Source organism: Marmota marmota, unplaced genomic scaffold (assembly GCF_001458135.2).
Source record: "Marmota marmota marmota unplaced genomic scaffold, marMar, whole genome shotgun sequence".
Lineage (NCBI taxonomy): Eukaryota > Metazoa > Chordata > Mammalia > Rodentia > Sciuridae > Marmota > Marmota marmota.
Window position 1 is genome coordinate 12,424,565 of NW_025999999.1, and position 14,822 is coordinate 12,439,386.

Genomic DNA, 14,822 nt, shown 5'->3' on the forward strand with positions numbered 1-14,822 from the left:
TAAATAAAATGTTTGACAAATCAGTCAGTTGCCCCTGCCTGACATTGCCCAGAGGCAAGAGAAAGAGTTAGGCAACTTCACACCCCCACCCTGCAAAGCTAAGCATGATGCCTTCTGAAAGACAGAGGCATCTTAAAATCTAGAGTGAGAGGATTTCAAATAAGGTAGTTTTGATATTGAAATACAAGAACAGAAATAATTGTGCTGTGTTTCTGCTTCAGGAGATGCAATCCACAATGCCCTTATTTCATTTCTCCAACCACAGAGGTAATCCACTTTTAATTAATTAACATTGTCTTCACATGGCAATGAGGGGAGTGACTTCTAATTATCATTGGCTCTACTCACACACACTTGTCCTATCATCCCATGCGACAGTGTAGAGGGTGAATTCCAGGAGCAGGAAGGCAGTGCAGGCCATCTACTTACTCACAGGACATTTCATGCACTGGTGGCCAAAGACGCCACTGTGGGTGTTATGTTTCCTCCCTGTCATCGGACGTTGACACTTGTGTGCCTCAAACTACATTCCATAACCCCTGAGGAATCCTTAAGGCTCTGAATTTGATTGCATGTGGCTGTGATCACAGCTTTTCTTTTTATAACAGAAACACAGATGTTCTTCCTTCCACCAACACATCAGCTCATCTGTAGAGTCAGAATCCGAAAATGGCCAATGCCCAACTGAGGAAGGCTTCAACTGGAGGCAAGCAGAGAAACCTATGGAGTCAGGCTGACAGGTGCTAAGTTCTAGCTTAGCCATTCGGTACGTATACAACTTTCTGTGAAGCACAAGCACTGAATTTCTCTACAACTGAAAATGTCACAAAGAGAGCTACTAGTGGTACCCACATCACAGGCCTGCTGTGAGGCATTAAATGAAATAATTGATGTGTGCCTTTAGAAAAAAGCCTGGCATATAAAACGTGGCAGATTCATGGTCACTTGTGTTCTTCTTTAACATATGAACTTTCTAGAGACCTTTATGTCCATGTTTACAGTAGTCTCAATGGACCCTAAGGGCCTTGATGCATTTGTCCCTCATTTATTATATGAAGATGGTGCAGATGACCACCTCTCATACCAAATTCTCTTTAAATGAGGTTCCATGGTGATGAGCTGCACTGATCCATCCACACTCTTCCCAACCTGGTTGCTACGGAGTCTGGCGCTGAAGAGGGGTAAGCAGTGGTACTGTGACTCTCCTGGGAAAGGAAAGAGAGCACAGAATGACCATTGAATGGCATTAGCATTGACAGAGACAGAGAAATCAGGAAGAGTAGTGTGAACAGTGGAGGTGTATACTTGTGCTCTTTGCTGGTGGTCACTTCAGAGAAGTCCGCTGGAAGGGGGAATGCTCCATCAAGTGAGAGGAGAATAGACTTGTAACATTTAGTAGTGGGCAAACCTGAACATTTAGGCAAATGTACTAGCAATACCCAGTTCCAAAGAGAGGCATTCAAGACTGGAAAATAGTAAGATAATAAAATAGCTGGGCATGGTGGTGCACACCTGAAATCCCAGTAGTTCGGGAGGCTGAAACAGGAGGATCGCTAGTTCAAAGCCAGCCTCAGCAAAAGTGAGGCACTAAGCAACTCAGTGAGACCCTGTCTATAATAAAATATAGAAAAGGGCTGGGGATGTGGCTCAGGGGTTGATTGTCCTCGAGTTCAATCCCTGGTACCTCCCAAAATAAAAATAATAAAATGGAAGGGAAAGGTGGAAATTGAAACTGACCTCTTTATGTAGTTGTTTGCTGTATCTCATTTTTCCTAATTTTCATCATATCTTACAAGGTGAAAATTAACCACCCTTTACTTAAGGTGAAAATTAACCACCCTTTACTTAAGGATGAAATTGACATTCAGAGTAAAGAGCCTAGCAAAATCAGGTTGGCATGTCACAGGAAAGGCCAGAACTTGGGTTAAGGTTTTTGTGACTCCCAAACTCATGCTCTCTCCAAACTACCTGGTCAGTACCACTGACCTCCCAGTGAACCATGAAGGGTCTGGGTAGGAAACCAAAGCTGGATTTAAGATGGAAGGTCATTCGGTAGCTTTGGCTGAGGCCTTTTTAACAAAGCAAAGACATTTTCCTAGTCACGGGCATCCCTTGGTAGAAAGAAGATTCCGAATGAGCTCATCATTCAGCTAGAGCAGGCTGATTCCTCTGAACCAATAATTTCTTCCTTTAGGGCTTTCACCATGGAAGGCACAAGCATGATCCCTGTGTTGTGCCATCAATTCTGTAATACTTTGGTGACTCCTCATTGTAGTGGCACTCAGAGGATATGAAAGGTGCTTAGAGAACCTTGCTTTATTTACTTCTGTTTAAAGACGAGTACGATTTCTACGAAAGAAAGAAAGAAAGAAAAATTGCAGGTGAAAGTTATTTGGAGCCAAGTATTGCCTCAACCTGTGTTCTCCTTTTTTTGGTCCAATAACAATGAAATAACAGTATTAATTTTCTTGCAATGTCTGTAAACTTCCATTTAAAATTTAAACACAAAATACTAACCTCGTTTACCTCATTCTACTAAAAACTATAAAATATTGATATAGGGAATAAAATATTAATCTGTGTCTGGTATACAGACCCCGACAAAACATAACATGCAAAACACACAACAAGTAATTTTAATTGTAGTATTTAAAGTCTCCCTGACTATTGCCATAATTGTTGTATTTAAACTCTTCTTGGCTGTCTCATATCACTTATATGCAGCACAATTGAACACTACCCCAGTTTAGCATTAAGAGATCCTGGGGGGCATAGTTTACCCCTCAAACTGTAAATGTGGAAGAAAGCCTTATTTGTGAAGGCTTTGCCATTGTGGTGTTTAGGCAAACTGGAAACTCTCATGAGAGTCCCACACTGCTCCTGTCACTAAGGAAAATAAGGATAGCACTGATCTGCTTCAATGGAGAGGTCCACTGGCCAGTTACAGGTGCCTCTGACCTCAGTGAGCCTGACTGAGACTCTGATGCCATAATATACCAAGCTGCAACCTTTGCATCTACAGCCACTCAAGTCCCAAGGAGCTGCACCCAGTTGCACTCACAGGTCACTGGTATCCTAAAGATTTTTAATAAAATTTTCCACAATAAGCAGAAATTTAGCACTATAGCATATTTGAATTAAAGACGCATCTTTGAATTCATGGAATATAAAAGTCACTGCCTGCCATATGGTGATTATTATGCCATTGTAAAGAAGCTTTCTATAGATAGCTTCTAGAAAAAGCAAGGAGATACCATTATCAAAGCATGTTAGATTCAATGAGATGAGGTGTATATAGCTAACACTCACTGATCATGTTCATTGGGCTGGTGTGTCAGGTATCTATTGCCACATTAATGCTGTGTGATCAACAACATAAAATATCATTGTTATACAACAGTCAACATTTCTTACATTTTATGAGTTTATAGGGTGATTGAGCAATTACACTGATCTAAGCTGGGCTCAGGTAGGCTCATTTTGTGTCTGCCCTCAGCTACTCTGCTACACATACAAGGTTGTTAAATGTTTCTGCCTGTCTTGGTTAGGCTTCCTCCTATTTGGAAGTTGTCAGGATGTCAGCTAATTGAATAAAACACCTTTACTATCTTCCCATGCCAAGGTTTAGGCATGTTAACCTATACTCACACTGATGGTAGCAAATTTCCAAGAAAAGGTGAACATATCATGCAAGTGATTTTTGAAGCTTTTGCAAGAATATGAGTTAATATTTTATTGGCCAAACATTTTATTGGCCTGAGCCCAGAGTGAGCTTTACAGATAAAATAGAAATAATACCAGTTTTTCCTCTTCGTACTCTCGCTGCAATATTTTAACACTGAGCTGGAGATGGACATCTGCTGACATTCAGCCTACCCCTGAACCTTACCTGCCTATCGTCTATGGTCTTACAGAATATGCATGTGATCTAATTTGTATCCTTTCACCTTTAAATACCATTGGAGTTAAGAACAATAAAGCACAGCCTTGAGAAAAGTCAAACACACCTTCCTCTCAAATGCAGCCATGTTCCGCAAAGCAAAACATACTAGAGATATTGAGAAAAATTCCTTCCAATTGCTCATAGAAGATCTTCTTGGGAATTCTGTAACCTCTCCCCAGGGAACTGAAAACATACCAACTGATGAGGAGCACCAAAGATAAAATCATGTTCAACACTGATGATTATAATCTTGATTCCCCTTAAATATTGGGTCATGGTTTCCCACAGTTTCTGGGTCAATCTAATGAAGGATGACAGATAATACTTGTTGGAAATAAGCAAAATGGCACTGTTCATGCCACTCAGGAACTAATTGCCAGTCTTGTACCTATAGCTTTAAAAGGATCAAGGAGTGAGCCAAAGAAATAGGGCCTACTCATCTGATTTTGTTACTTTAGCCATGTGGCCATTTAAACCCGAAATAGATGAATAAATAAATAAATAAAGTTTAAAATTATTTGTAGAAAAGTGTGGAAGAACATTTCTTTTATGCCACATTTTTCCTGAATCATCCCCTTGACATCTTGCATATTACAATTTTATTGTGATCTTCAGTCTTCAAGAGGTCATCTCACCTAGTTTATATTTCTTTGATTTAAATGCTAACTAGTAGAGAAAAAAAGCCCCAATAGGAAAAAAAAAATTTAGAGAAGCAGGGTACCTAGACATTTTTGCTTCTCGTGCTTAAACAATTAAATAAGAGTTTGCTCTAAGGTCGCCTTGGGAAATGACAGGCTTAACAGTCTGGTGAACAAATAGCGCAGTTGCTGTCACACTTGAGTTGCAGTCTCTTTAAACTCCAAATCAGCTGCAATTCACGGCTCACATTTCCTGAGCAGGTGGGAAAGGAGGGGCGATATCACAGAGACAACAGTCTAAGTCCCAAAAGGAAGGCTTCTAGACTTTTAAAGGGGGTGCTGAACAAGTGATAAGTTGTTCTTCCTAAATATTTGAGGAGGATCCTCCTTTAAAGTCTAGTCTTATAAAATAAATGAGGTGAGTGAGCAAGTATAAATCAAAATTATTCTTAAAATGATCTCTAGTGTACCAAAATGTATACTGCTAATGTGAAACATCACTTCAAGCTTCCCTGGCTTGTTTACAAATATAACCTGAGAATTAGCAGAGTGTTAAAGTACTACTCTGCTATTTAATTATAACACCACCCATAAGGCCCATATAAACCCCAAGAGCCAAACAGGTACCTCTGCTTTATGAAGTAAACAAACACTTTTGGAATGCAGCAAGGGTTTCCCTCTGATTGAAGGAGATGGCTTATTCTTGGCTCACCCTGCTACCTTGGCCCTGCCCTTGTGACTTCTGACAGTCATTTGCTTTTTGACCTTATGACCTACTTTAGTCTGCCTTTGAAATTTTTGTCTTTTTGGCTTGTCTTTCTGTTTGAATCAGTTTCTGCCTTGTGCTGACCACCTGCCCTGGTTGTATTTCATGGTTCTGTTCTTATTTGGAAACTACCTATTCCTGCAGCCCCAGTCTATGTCAATAATTCTACCCCCTCTTCAGTGCTTGAATGCTTTACTGAATAAGGTTTCAAAATGTGCAACCCTCTGTATTTGACTGACATGGAATTCTGGGAGTGACCAACAGCTTTTGTGGAGGGCTTATAGGCCATAGCATGACTTGATATGGGGTATCTTCTAGGGTAATGGCACCTCTGTCTTCTTCCATTGGAGAACTGGGCACATGATAAAGAAACCTGTCTCTCATTTCCTTGATGTTTTAGAAAAATGAAGGAAAAAATCCGATATTTTCATAGGCCACTGACCCAGAGATCCATCTGCACTTTTTTGTGGGGGGCAAAACTTCCATGGAGAATTGACCAAATTGTGTTGTGGCTAAGTCACCTATATATCTCTTACTTATATCTATATCTCTCATCCTATAATCCAATAGCCCCTCAATTTTTAAGGAACAAAGAACAGGAATGCCTTTTGCACATAGAAAAAAGAAAATAGAAGCTACTGTTCTTTTTTTTTTTAATCTCCGGCTTTATTGAGATATAATTGACAAATAGAATTGTATACATTTAAAGTGCACAATGTGATGATTTGATACACATAAATGTTATGAAATCATTAGCATAATCAAGTTAATTAGTTAATTACCACATCCATCACCTCACAGAGTTAACTTTTTCTTTTTTGTTAAGAATGCTTAATCTATCCTTATAGAAAATTAATTCCAAGCATGAAATACAGCACTATTAAATACAATCACCATGGTGTACATTAGAACTTTAAATGTGTTTATCTTCTTACTGAAGTATGTAACCTTTGACCAACATCTCAACATTTTCCTCAACCTTTGGCAATTACCATTCTATTCTGAGTGTATTGCAGTTGTTACTTTAAATTTCACATGAGAGTGATACCATACACCATTTTTCCTTTCTCTGTCTCGCTTTTTTCATTAGCAATAATGCCCTCCGTGCTCATCTATGTTGTTAAAAATGGCAGGATTTCCTTCTCTCTTATGGCTGAATAATATTGTATTGTCTGTGTGCATGCATTTATTTATACACACACACATCATCAGAGTTTTGTCCTGAAAAGGTTTATGTCAAATATGTTTTCTTCACCCATTAAGATGATTGTATGGTTTTCATCATTCATTCTAGACATGTGGAATATCACACTTATGTGCATATATTAAACCATCCTTTCATTCCCCAAAATAAATACCGCTTGATCATGGTGTTTGGCCCTTTTCATAATACTGATATTACTAATTTCAGATCTGTTAATATTTGCTTAATATATTTAGATGCTCCACTGCTGGTTGCATATATAACTACAATTATTATACCCTCTTATTACCTGACCCCTTTACCATTCCTTACTACCTTCTTTTTTTTGTTAATTTTTTTATTTACATTTTACTTAGTCTAAGCATATCTATCCCTATTATCTTTTGGTTTCTAATTTGTCTGGAGTCTTTTCACATACCCTCCCTTTTCGCTTATGTTTTTATTTAAGACTGAAGTACGTGTCTTGTAGGAAGCATATATTGAATCTTTTCTTTTTCTCTATTTAATGTTTGTTCAGCCATCCTAGTCTTTGCATTATAGAATTTCACCTATTCACATTCAAAGCAATTAAGGACAGAAAGGTCAGAACTTGCTACTTACCACTTTGTTTTTGTTTGAGGACTGTTTTGTAGTTTCTTTGTTCCTTCTTTCTCATTTCTTCCTTTCTTGCTCTTCACTCTTACTTATCATAGTCAACCATGATGAGGATCTGCCCACCCGACATGGGTACCACTACCAAAACCAGGGAGTCATCTTGGTAGCTATGATCCACCTTTTTTAATGGACACATGAAGAACCTGACTATCTTCCTTTGTGAGTTGATGTTTTTCTTCGGTGGTTATGTTTTCATTCTTTTTTCTTTATCTTTGTGGATCTACTGTACATTTTTGCTGTGGTTATTGCCCTATAATAGCTTTTATCCCGCTAAGTTTCAGAACACACAAAAATCATACACTTTTAGCCACCCCATATTTTATGTGTTAAAGTCACAACTCAGGTCTTTGATGTATTTTCTATCCATTAACAAATTATTATAGCTATAAGTATTTACAATACTTGTATTTTAATCTTTATACAAAAGTGATTTATATACTACCAATATAGAATTAAATATTCTGAAATGCATTATATATTTACCAGAATTTTATACTTACATATATTTTCACATGACTAAATAGAACCCTTTCACTTCCGCTTTAAGAACTCACTCTAACATTTCTTGTAAGGCAGGTTTACTGGTGATGAACTTCCTCACCTTTTGTTTATCTGGGAATATCATTATCTTGCCTCCATTTGTGAAGGGCAATCTTGTTAAACATGGCATTCTTGGCTTGCAGAATTTTTTTTTTCTTTCAGGACATCGAATACACCATCCCACTCTCTCCTAGCCTGCAACGTTTGTGCTGAGAAATTCACTGACAGATTATGGTGGTTCCATTCTATGAGCAGAGTGTCTTGTCTCTTTTTGAGAAGCTGATTTTGATTTTGAGTGGCCAAAAACTTTTCGATTCAGGATGTCCACAGTTCTGAATTTTAAATATATGAACTATAGATAAGGTTGGCCATCACTACCCTTTCCTCCTAATCTGCATGGCTTCTCTCATCCCTGGTATATCAAAAGATCAATCTCGATAATCATTTTTCTTTGTATTTGAACCAAAGTTAGTAGTTAAAAGGTCCTGGCCTTCCTAGTTATTAAAGTTATATCGTGGGAAAGGAGGAGCAAAATGCTTCACTGTTACTTATCATAGTCAACCATGATGAGGATCTGCCCACCCGATATGGGTACCTCACTACCAAAACCAGGGAGTCATCTTTGTAGCTCTCATCCACCTTTTTTAATGGACACATGAAGAACATAACTAGAATTGATTATGTTTACAGAGTAGAGAGGATACTGCCACTCTTAACAGTAACCCTGGGGGACTGATCTGATCATTGAAGGTGGAACCTTTGTGCCACCAGGGTGATGTGCTTATAAATAAGTGGATCCAAATTATGTCAATACGAGGCACACGTGGAATATTTTGATTTCTGCTCTGGGTTCAAGTGCATTAAAAACTTTCTTCCTGACACAGAGGGATAGTAATTTCCAAGAAAATTCTGAATATCAGAGGAAAAGGTTGTTCCAGCCCTGGGTGGGCCTTTTGAATCTGTAAAAGGGACAAACCAAAGAAGTCTTGTTTGTCACAGACATCACCAATATGATACCGTAAGCTTAAATTTGGGAAGTACAATTTACACACACACATGCACATCAACCTGTGTTTTCAACTTTCTAGCTCTAACAGGATTGGACACACTTGCCCTACTGACTCTAATTTAAGAAAAGAAAAGAAAAAAAAAGGGTGAAGGGGTTACTTTAACACTTGGGAAAAAATATTTTGTGATGGGAACCTACAGGCATTACCTTTTCTCATATTTCCACTCTTCAAAGAAAATAGCCTTGGTGTTCCTAAAAACTGAACCCAAAGTGGGGATTACAATCGGGGATTCATTAAGTAAATTATGGTGCATTCATTCAACAAAATATTATGATGCAACCATTATGATAATACTTACGAAAAGACAACATAATGCTCAGTACCAGGTTAGCACCTAGAACCACATGGACTGCCAGTTTCAACAATTGCATATAAATACATATACTGAAACATGATCCAGATACAAGGCATAAAATATAATCTTATTTATATTTTTACAAATAGTTGAGTTACAAATGACTTTCATTTTGTTACTTAGAAGCTTTCAAGTTCTCTTCTAAAATTCTATTCATCTTTTTTTTTGTTGTTGTTTAGAATTAAAAGAAAAAAATAAATGAAGGTCATAAGAAGGAGAAATCACTTCCAAATAAAATAAAATAATCCAAGTTTAAGACACCTGCTCTTCCAGTCATGGCAGTAGAATTCATGCCTCTGGGGGATCATCAGAACAAAGCAACAAGAACACTTGGAAATGTTTAGAAATATCTGATGCTGTTTTATAACTCAACTCAGATCAGAATCTCCAAAGGTGGAGCCAGCAAAGGAGCTGAGTGATTATGTTAAAAAAAAATTGTAATGGCATTTACAGAATTATTCAATGTCGTGATTAAATTAGGTTAATGGATCCAGAGGTAACACAGATACCAACAGGTAAAAGTTACTAGAGGGTATAGAGTTCATCTTACCACAATAAAGAACTTCCTACCAATCAGAACTCCTGAGGGAGTTAGCTCACAGCCAGGTCAGTTTCAGTCTGAAGCTGCAGGATCATTTGTCTGTGAGGCTGGTGAGGGGTGAGTGCAAGCATAAGGTAAAGGCCATATCAGATGATATACAAGCTTCCCACCTAGCCCTGAGACCCTGAGGTTCCAAAATTAAAGTTGAGATTTTATTTGAGCAAGAATGCACGGTAGGCATGTAAATGAGAAAATTTGGGCTTAGAGATTATGTGAATGTTTACTGTCACACAATTAGACATTGGCAGAACAACTGATTTTGAAACTAATGATATGAGGGTTGAGCCTTTATACACATACACACACACACACACACACACACACACACACATACATGAAGCCAGAATATGAACAACTTTTACAATGATTCAGGAAGACAGACCCCTGAATGACAGACAGGAAGCAATCATGGTGATTTACCGTTAATCATGCCTTTGTGACAAGTCTACACTTTTCAGGGACTATATTCATATTTCATCTGATACCACAATTTTATAAGAGACAGGGTTACAACCAAGACCACAGGCCAATCCTACATTTTCTCCACTGAGACTTACTTTGAGTTCCCCCAGAGGGCTTAGAAAAGCCCCATACAGTTTCCTGTTGGTCAACTGGCTCTGAGGCTGGGGTGGGTACTCAAATAAAAGAGAAAGCCCATGGACTTCCACTTGGTTGAAGAAAATACTGGTTCCCTGAGTAAGAAGATAAGTGTCTTGTAGAGAAGCAGGGAGCCTCTGCCACTGGTTTTCCCAGAAAACCCTGTGCTCCCAGCTCTGTCCCTCTTAAGGAGTATGTGGAATTTCTCTACCTGTGAAATCCAGGGTCAAAGAAGGGGCTTGGGAGGGGAGGTTTGTCCATCCTTAGTTTCTGGCAGTTTGGCTCTGAATTATAGTTGCTGCTGCTGATGCTTCTCAGTTCTGCATGGAGAAATCAGGGGTGGGAGAAGGGAGAGAGAAAAGGTAAAATAAAGCTGGGTGAATTAGTTATTTTCTTGGGAGAGCTGTTGAATCATTAACACTGTATAAGCAGGACCCTGAGCATTCCAGTTTTGATGACTGGCGATTTCCTTAGAGTGAAGGAAAGAAAGCCATAAAAATCATTCCAATTACCATTTATTAAGCAGCTATCCTGTGTCAGGCATTCTCTTAAGAGCATTTTTCTATATTGATTCATATCAGTCTCTGGAATATCTCAGGAAGTGGTTCTTACTATTACGTTCTTTTAAGATGAGGAAACACAGTGTCAGTAACTTGCCCAAGGTTACCATGTAGTCAGTGGTAGAACTGAGAATTAAGCTGGGGCTGTCCCACTCAGGGCCCATGCGTCCCTAGACAGTAGTATTATCCCTACGGCCCAGGGGAAGAAACTATGCTCTAAAAAGGTCAGAATTGACACAACTAATGAAGAGAAAATCAGAACAAACACCCCAGTCTCCTGGATCAGGTCCAATGCCCAAATCTGTAAAAGAACATCCTGGAATAGAACAGTGTCCCCAGTGTCACTTGCATTTTATGAAACTCCTTGGTTCAAAGAAACTTCCTGAACAAACTTCAGTAGAAAAGACTGACAGACAGATTGAGCCAAACAGAGACTGAGAATTCACAGGGCACCCAGAAAGAGTGAAGCCCTCCCTGTGCTGAATGCTCTCCTTGCATGAATTCCTCACAAACGACCCGGTTATTGACTCTAACCTCATCTCAGATCCCAGAGCCAGTTAAAGCAGAAGCGGGATATGAAGCTTGTCTCCCCCTGACTCAGTTCAGGACTCACTGCCTCACATCACACTTCAACTCACCACATCAAGAGTTCTTCACACAGCATAATGGCTAACACCATTTAAATTTATCCTAAGTCACTTTGACCTTAATAGAACACTGTTAAAATGTTCTCAAATATCTTAGCCTTTAATAATTAATTAAGTGGTGCTCATAAACTAGATAAGGCTGACCCTGTTGTAATGAGCCGCTTTATTTTCCCTCATATAATTTTACTGATTACTTTTCACTGAAGTAATGTCTGTCTTCAGGAACCAAGTTTCCTTTTGTAAGTTTTGGCTTCCATGTTACCATTTCCTAGACTAAGAGATCCAAACTCAAACCCAGGTCGAATGGGTGACAGGAAGATTTTCACAAAGAAGAAAAGAGACTACTTTTAATCAAAATGAGCTTAAGAAGACAGAAAGGGAGAAAGAATATGTATCCCACTTGCAGCCAGCACAGCAGGAATGAACTCAGGCAGCCACAAGTACTTACTAAATTGCTTACTTACCAGGGACACTTTCAGTGAAGATCTGAAATCAGATCATGAGGAAGACTTTAACCTCAAGTCAGGGTAAAACAGGGGTCTGTGTTCAAAAGAAATGGGTTTGAACTAGAACCTAATTCTTCATAATACAGTGGTACCAGAATTCACTGAGTAGGGACCCCAGGGATACAGAAGTGCCAACTCTTGGAACAACTTCACCACACATCTGGAAACAGAATCTGATACCTCCTAAGATGATGCTACTGTCCATCCTGCCAATACCTGCGTAGCCTCAATACTTTCAGTAATATGTCGTGTCTATGAATAGCCACCCACTGATTCAATCAAAAGTTTTACTTTCTATAGTTTCTTAAACTGGTTTTGCAATTAGGTTAATGAAATTAAGAATTTCCAGTAGGAATGGGACATTAAGTCACCACAGCAAGGCATCAGTCAATCACTACCAATCAGTCACACATTCTATATGCTCTTTACACACCACTTTTGCACCCTGTACTGTCTCTCATATCAAGGCCCAGGAGGAATCTCAGATCCTCACCTGAGATACTTGCATGAAGGATAACTTTGAGGGAAGAAAGTTGCAAGAGAAGAAAATTGGCAATGAAGGGACATCCTTCATCTCTCATTCATTTTTAATTCATTCCAAATTGAACAAATGACCTTTATTTCATAGGAGTCCTAGGATATTTGTTAGGAAAGGAGATGAATGGATAGTTTATTAGGTTAGGACAGAAGACTATGAATTATTCCCCTGATTTTATTTTTTAACATGAAAAAGAAAACCCTTGTTATGAAGCTAATACGTACATCTTACAGTCTTTTAGGAGAACTTGATCATATTAGGATATTTCAATAAAGGTTGGAAAAGCATCAGAAACAATTTCAGTGATAACAGACAAGGACGCTATAACTGGCTGAGTAATCTCACCTAGAACTCTGGTTGTTTGCCTTGAAGAATTTCATTTAAGTTTTACAGCAGAATTGATTCACGTTTTTCTTAACCACTTACACTAATAATATATATCTCACTCAGGAGGCATTGGTCAGAAGAAGGAAGGGATCAGGAGTGGCGTTCATCTCTGTGCTGCCATGAACTAGGAAGGAGTTTATAATAATGAACAACAGTGGGGTCACCAACGGGGGGGGATGGTTCTGCTCAAGACAATGCTGGCCGTGTTCCTGACCTACAGCTTCTTCCTCAGGGAGAAGTCATGGCACAAGTCCTTGCTTTTGCTCAGAATGACTTATAGGGGAACATATGGGATTTGCATTTGACACCTAGGATCAACACTGTAAGAAACTATATGGAATTTTTTTACTTAGCACGGAGGCCTCAATCAAGCAACAGAAGCCTCACTTATTAGAAGCTTTTTGTACAGTCATCATTAATTGAAAATCCAACAATAAGTCCACAGGCAAGATGCCTTATGCTGAACCTTTATGTCCCCACAAAATTTGAATATTGAAACCCAGCCCCTAATGTGATGGAGTTTGGAGGTGGAGACTTCAGCAGGTGACTGGAGATTATTAGTGCCCTTATAAATGAATTCTCAGAGAGCTCAGCCATCCTCTTCTACCATAAGAGGACACAGAAATAGGATGTGTGCCTATGAACTAGAAAGCAGGCTCTCACCATGTACCAAATCTGCCAGTACCTTGTTTTAGATTTCATAGTCTCCAGAACTATGAAAAAATATATTCCTGTTGTTTATAAGCCACCCAGTCTATGGTACTTTGTTATAGCACCACCAACTGTACCAGAAGGCACTGTACTGTCAAGATCAAGTGCCGACAACCTAAAGTCATGTGCACAAGTTCACAGACATAAACACATACACACAATATCTCAGTGGTACTGGGGCTCCATAAGCCTTGCAAGTACAAATGGAGGTAGAGAACGGCACAGCAGAGCAGCATTTCCTCCTCCTTACTGGGAACCACAAATTCTGCATCTCTAACTTTCATAATACACATTTGTATAATTGTCATGGTCAGAATTGTGGGTATTTATCCATCTTGACTCTTCCTATCATCCTTCTTAGGTTCCCAAGGATATACATCCTAAAATCTGTATCAAATCTATTTTAACCTATATTCACCCATCTCTATATTTACCATGCTAATTCTAGCCATCAAAATTCCTTGCCTGTGCCTGTCATCCCACTGGGTAAGGAGGCTGAGGCAGGAGAATTTTGAGTTCAAAGCCAGCCTCAGCAACTTAGTGAGACCCTGTTTCTAAATAAAATATAAAAATGGCTAGGGATGTGGCTCAGTGGTTGAGTGCCCCTGAGTTCAATCCTCAGTACCAAAACAACAACAACAACAAAATTCTTGCCTGAGTTATCCCCCTAACTCTTCTCCTTGTCTCCAAGGTAGGAGGTCTGTCTGTAGTTTGCTCCACATTCATCTACTGATTTTTAACAAAGACATGAATATCAAAACCCCATATTTGCATGTAGAACAAACATTTGAGACGTTTTAATAGTTTTATAACGTAGAGGAAAAGACAAACAATTCAAATCAGCACAAATATAAAAGGCATAGTTAAAAATGGTGTCCTCCTGATTTAGGCCATTTAGGGGTCATTGAACTTTCCTATAAAGGGACAGTCTGGAAATACTTTGCAGGACAAGTGATCACTATTACAATTACCAAAATCAACTATTTAGGACAGAAACATCCAAAGACAATAGGAAAAGCAAATGCTTGATTGTGTTCCACTAAAAATCCATTTAGAAAAAAGCAGGTGGAAAAAACACACATCTGTTTCACACATAGTTTGCCTG

At 38.8% G+C, this 14,822-nt stretch overlaps 1 long non-coding RNA gene across 38 annotated transcripts in view; it reads right to left on the reverse strand.

The window, feature by feature from the left end:
• LOC107149875 overlaps positions 1-14,822 on the reverse strand; it is a 528,547-nt gene that overhangs the window by 114,585 nt on the left and 399,140 nt on the right. For 24 of the 38 annotated variants that reach the window (XR_007349161.1, XR_007349163.1, XR_007349165.1 and 21 more), the window contains one exon: positions 1,085-10,688. This is a non-coding gene — a long non-coding RNA (uncharacterized LOC107149875). Of the gene's footprint in view, positions 1-1,084; positions 10,689-12,039; positions 12,116-14,822 lie in introns of all 38 variants that reach the window. The other 14 variants (XR_007349176.1, XR_007349170.1, XR_007349158.1 and 11 more) reach the window with 13 other exon arrangements.